The following is a 6,255-nucleotide window of genomic DNA, read 5'->3' as shown; positions in this document are numbered from 1 at the left end:
TTTTTCTTTCATCCAAGTTACTCACACCATGGTTCCTCTGTAGGTGCTTGCTCAGGGCACGGTAGGAGCATGCAGATCGGACAACGGACCGCCATCCGACCTGTATTCTTGAGCATTTCGGTACCGGGAAATGTCACCCAGAATCGTGGGTAAAAAAGAGGAAGCGTGAAAAGACTCACGAAAGACGCACTCAGCTTATTTTTCAAATCAGTGTTTGTTTTCATTTGCATCATGGTGCGGTGTCCCATTTAGGCACTCGTTAGGCGGCAGAGATCCTGTAATCTCCCTCACGTTCCTCCAGAGTCTGATTCTCCCAAGGATACCCGACAGTTTCGGGTACGACCAGAGGGCGCACGGTGGACGGCCAGGGCGAGGCCGCCACAACCGCGCTGGAGTCAGGGTCCCGGTGAGCGCAGGACTGAGCAGCCCGGCAGTAGCCTCCAGCCAGACCCCCGCGCGGTTCCCTCGTCCCTCAGAAGAGGTTAGAGGCGGAGGGTGGGTTTTTCATCTGCTGGCGGGTTGCCGGATAACAGTATCCTCCGGGGAGCATTGAACCCCTCTCAACTGCCCCCCGGAGGAGGCAGGGAGTCAGGTACCCAGAGGGTGGACGGCCAGGGCGAGGCCGCCACCACCAGAGAACCAGAAAAAGGGGTAAAATGGTAAAAAGTACCCCAAAATAGTGTTCCATAAGGCGGGTAGAGTCCCCTGACAACTCCCCCATACCTTCTCCAGGGTGGGAAAAAGTAAGTCAACTTTTGGAAGAACCAGAGAAAAGGGTGAAAATGGATAAATTGTATCCGAAAAGTGTTCCAAAAGGCGGTAGAGTCACCTGACAACTCCCCATACCTTTCTCCAGGGTGGGAAAAAGTTTAAGTCAACTTTTGGAAGAACCAGAGAAAAGGTGAAAATGGATAAATTGTATCCCAAAATAGTGTTCCAAAAGGCGGGTAGAGTCCCCTGACAACTCCCCCTACCTTTCTCCAGAGTCGGAAAAAGTCTAATTAACTTTTTGGAAGAACCATAAAAAGGGGTGAAAATGGATAAAATGTATCCCAAAATAGTGCCTCTTGAGGCGGGTAGAGTCCCCTGACAACTCCCTTGCATTCCTCCAGAGACCAGTTTGAAAACTTAAAGTTTTGTGAGAACCATGATTGGGGGTCCTCCAGGCAACAATTTCATCCGATCCAAAGTGCTCATGAGGCGGATACATTCCTCCATGATTTCCCCATCATGTGAAAATAGCTCGTTTTTTTCTAAGTGCTCTCAAAAACCGGGTTTCCGATTTCGTGCAGATGGTAGCTTGGAAAAGATGAATGCATTTTTTGGACGGAGGAGGGGACTCTCGTTTCCCCTCTCCGTTGTAAATTGCAATGGGGGAGTGCAAAAGTCTCCGGGGCTTCGTTCCGAAGCGCCGAAGACTTGACCCCCTCCCCCGTTGGCACTTTTTCGAGAATTTTCAAAAACTTCATTTTTTGATTATTTAACATTAATTGACCGTTTCTTTACTTTTTTTTGCTTTCCACCGGGTGGAGGGCATGGCAGGCCGCATATGAGCTTCCAAATTCGGCCTGGAACGTCCGGGAATTATGGGTTAAGCTCCATATACTGACGACTCCCATTAAAAGTGATTGAAATGTACAGGAATCTGTCCATTTCAATCACATTTGACGACGCATGCAGGGTGACCCTGGCTACACTTAAAGGGGTCTAATTTGCGGTGCTTTACCCGTCCGCCCATCGGCACCCATAGTCGGCCTGTATTCACCAGCAGCAACCACCCAACCTCCATGGAGGATTTTTCTCGTGCCCCTGGCTACACTTAAAGGGGGTCTACTTTGCGGTGCTTTACCGTCCGCCCATCGGCACCCATAGTCGGCCTTCTTCACAGCAGCAGCACCCAACCTCCATGGAGGATTTTGCTCGTGCCCCTGGCTACACTTTAAAGGGGGTCTACTTTGCGGTGCTTTACCGTCCGCCCATCGGCACCCATAGTCGGCCTTATTCACAGCAGCACACCCAACACTCCATGGAGGATTTTTCTCGTGCCCCTGGCTACACTTTAAGGGGGTCTACTTTGCGGTGCTTTACCGTCCGCCCATCGGCACCCATAGTCGGCCTTATCACACAGCAGCACCACCCAACCTCCAGTGGAGGATGTTATCATGCCCCTGGCAACACTGGTAACACTGGTAACATATGTCTAGCCGCTGACAGGAACTTGACATCGGAACTTGACATCGCATTTCCATTGAGCGGACTCCCGTATATGTGAAGGGCAAGTCCCACGGTACCTCCGTTCATAAGGCTGACATTTGCCTTACTTTCGATTCCAATCGAGACGTCAGCTTCTGACATATCCTTTCACCGCTAGCCACTTTAGTTTATATCTTTTAAACACTCCAAATGCGGCGGCGCCTGCGCCGTCATCGCCTCCCGCATCGACTCCCAGTTCTGCCCTTATAAGGCCATATGATCAAGTTCCTACGGCTTAGACCTACCTCTAATCCTCTCTCACCATTATTCCTTATCTCAGGGAATTTTCCTTTAAACGCAACGACAGTTCATGTCTATTTAAAACAAGTCCTCATTAAATCCGGGGTATCACCCCTTCTATACACGGGGCACTCCTTTAGAATAGGCGCAGCTACTTCCGCTGCTAATCAAGGTGTCTCATCCTCATCCCTGCCAACAACTCGGACGGTGGTTCTCCTCCGCTTTCTCATCCTACATTCCGCTCCCGACCTCAATGCCGTGCTGGCTATCCAAAGGTCTCTCCAAACCTTAACAAATTGGTACGTATGCATATAACTGGTGGTGGTTCTTAGAATGTCAGCACGTATGTCGCCCCGGGGCTCATGTTTATTTCTGCATATTTAAACCTGTATGTCCAGGCTGTAAAACCTTCGGGTCTGTATAACGTGTCCCTGCTAAAGCAGGTTGCCCCGCAAAAGAAAATGTTCGGGGAAGCCTCGCACGTTCCGGGCACCCGGGGCACTGGTCGGGTCGCTCGGTGCGTCCGGGTAGTCCCCGCTCACCCGGGATGCCCCGTACGTCCGGGACGCCCTGTATGGATGCCCTGTATGTCCAGGATGCCCTGTACGGCCAGGATGCCCCGTATGTCCGGGTTGCCCTGTACGTCCAGGATGCCCCGTACGTCCGGGAAGCCCCGTATGTCCGGGTTGCCCTGTACGTCCGGGATGCCCCGTACGTCCGGGAAGCCCTGTATGTCCGGGTCGTGAAAACCTCCGGTCCGTATAATGTTTCCCTGCTAAAGTCAGGTTACCCCGCACATTCGGGAAGCCTCGCACGTTCCGGGCACCCGGGGCACTGGTCGGGTCGCTCGGTGCGTCCGGGTAGTCCCCGCTCACCCGGGATGCCCCGTACGTCCGGGACGCCCTGTACGGCCAGGATGCCCCCTCCGGGATGCCCTGTACGGCCAGGATGCCCCCTCCGGGATGCCCCGTACGTCCGGGACGCCCTGTACGGCCAGGATGCCCCCTCCGGGATGCCCCGTACGTCCGGGAACGCCCTGTACGTCCAGGAAGCCCCATCCGGATGCCCCGTACGGCCGGGAAGCCCTGTACGTCCAGGAAGGATGCCCGGGAGGCATCAGTCGCTTAAATCCTCACATGTATTAACCTCTCCTTTCCATCCATAGATTTCCGCTGCATCCCACAAGGTAAGATTATTCACATTCAGTACTTCTACTTCATTCTTTTGGGGGTTCATCAGAAACGGTTCTTCCCTTCCCGATTGATATCCTACTAAAAACCTGGCCTAATCGCCAAAACAACATTCATTCATTTGTGATGAACTTCATCATTATGTTTCATGGATATAATGTGACGATAATAAATATGTATTCCTACATCATGTCTCTTCTGATTGAAATGAAGCTTAGCGCAGGTTCAGACAGGAAGACCTAACACTCCGTATTGCTCGTCATGGCAATACTTGCTCCTGCATCTAAATGACAGGGAGCGCCTATCCTCAGCTAAAACCTATCACGCCCCTCCATTTACAAGCCTAATCATCGCACCTGTTAATCCCTCTATATATGCTCTCCCCTTTCCTATCAGCTGTCTTCCAGGTGTCAATGCGCAAACCCTCCTCCACCCCTTCGCCTCCTGCTTTCAAACTCAGGGCCAAGCTTATCCTCCTCCCTTCCAACCCGGACCTAACCACTTATCACACCACCAGTGTCTAGACCCAGGGGGGTTCATCGGAAACGGTTCTTCCCTTCCCGATTGAATATCCTACTAAAACCTGGGCCTAATCGCCAAAACAACATTCATTCATTTGTGATGAACTGTCATCATTATGTTTCATGGATATAATGTGGACCGATAATAAATATGTATTCCATACATCATGTCTCTCCTGATTGAACTAACTATGGATGGCATTAATTTGGCCTCAAGTGAGACTGTAAGGAATCTTGGTGTTATATTTGATCAGGATTTATCCTTTAACGCCCACATAAAATCAATTTCAAGGACCGCCTACTTTCATCTACGTAACATTGCAAAAATCAGGCATATCTTGCCTCAAAGCGATGCAGAGAAACTAGTCCATGCATTTGTTACTTCAAGGCTGGATTATTGTAACTCTTTATTATCAGGTGTACCAAGAAGTCAGTTAAGTCACTTCAGCTGATTCAAAATGCTGCAGCACGTGTACTAACTACAGTTAGGAAAAGGGACCACATTACTCCTGTTCTGGCTGCCTTACACTGGCTCCCAAAAGAACACAGGATAGAATAAAAAATGCTTCTTCTCGCCTACAAAGCCCTTAATGGGCAGGTGCCATCTTACCTTAAATAACTCATTATACCCTACTGTCCTACTAGGGCATTGCGTTCCAAGAATGCAGGGTTGTTGGTTGTTCCTAGAGTCTCTAAAAGTACAATGGGAGCCAGAGCCTTTTCTTATCAAGCTCCACATTTGTGGAATCAGCTTCCAGTTTGTGTTCGGGCGGCAGACACCCTATCCGTTTTTAAGAGTGCGCTTAAGACCTTCCTTTTTGATAGTTTTGCTGCTATAAGCTTCTCCTTCACTCTGTATGTACCTGTGTACTCTCATGTTCTGTAAGAAATTAAAATCAATGTTGATATGGCGTAATTTAAATTAAATATAGGATTTTAATTTAAAGCAGTTTTATTCTGAAAAAAACGGAAGTTCACACTAACTATTAACTTAACACTTTTATTCTGAAAATTCTTCATTTCCGGTTAGCATTAGCATGTGGCTAACGGTTTGAAACCGTGAATTGAAGGTGAAATGACATGTAATGTTGTACACTAGAAAAACACAGTAATACATTATATTTATTAAAATAATAGAACATCAACATCAAGGTCAGCAATCCCACACTGGGATTAACACTCATTTTATTGACATTGAAATAACGTTTATCAGGGAATGTTTAAATAACCACAAACACCAGAATGATGTAATTTAGCAACAGAAAAAGGCAGGATTGCATTAGACCCGCCCCTGTCGACACTGGCCAATAGGAGAAGACCTCAGATGACAACAGGAAGAGTGAGCCAAGAATCGATCACTTTTTCCTGACATCGGCTGACCGAAGACATGGGAGAGAGCCTCCACTCGCACATTTCATTTGTACATCACCGCATCTTTGTGTAATTAAATGCTGTTAACTTGTATAAGCTTCCCTTGACTCTTCTCAGTTTTTCCTGCTCTCAGGGTTCAAGAATTACTAACAGTTCCGAATAACCCAGCTTCCCCAAATTTCTTTTTGGTGTCTATCTACGCCAGGATTCTGAGTCGTGGCTGATCCTGTTGCTGTGGTCTTGAGTCCTGGATCGCGAGCCCTGGATCTTGAGTCGTGGCTGTGGTCCTGGATCATAAGTCCTGGATGGATATCCTCATGGATTCATCTTATTATTATAGACACATGCATTTCCAAACATTGGACTACCTATGTTGTTAATGTATTATCTTTTCAATTTACACACGGCATCTATTGCACGTCTGTCCGTCCTGGGAGAGGGATCCCTCCTCTGTTTCTCCCATGTTCCCCTTTAAACTGTGGGTTTTTCTCTGGAAGTGTTTCCTTGTACGATGTGAGGGTCTAAGGACAGAGGGTGTCGTATTGTCATACTGATATTCTGTACAAACTGTGAAGTCCACTGAGACAAATGTAACATTTGTGATATTGGGCTATATAAATAAACATTGATTGATTGATTGACCTCGAGACCTGCTTCAGATGCCTTGTGTCCCAGAGCCC

This window comes from Pseudochaenichthys georgianus, chromosome 15 (assembly GCF_902827115.2).
Source record: "Pseudochaenichthys georgianus chromosome 15, fPseGeo1.2, whole genome shotgun sequence".
In the NCBI taxonomy this organism is placed as follows: domain Eukaryota; kingdom Metazoa; phylum Chordata; class Actinopteri; order Perciformes; family Channichthyidae; genus Pseudochaenichthys; species Pseudochaenichthys georgianus.
Note: the sequence above shows the minus strand (reverse complement) of the source record.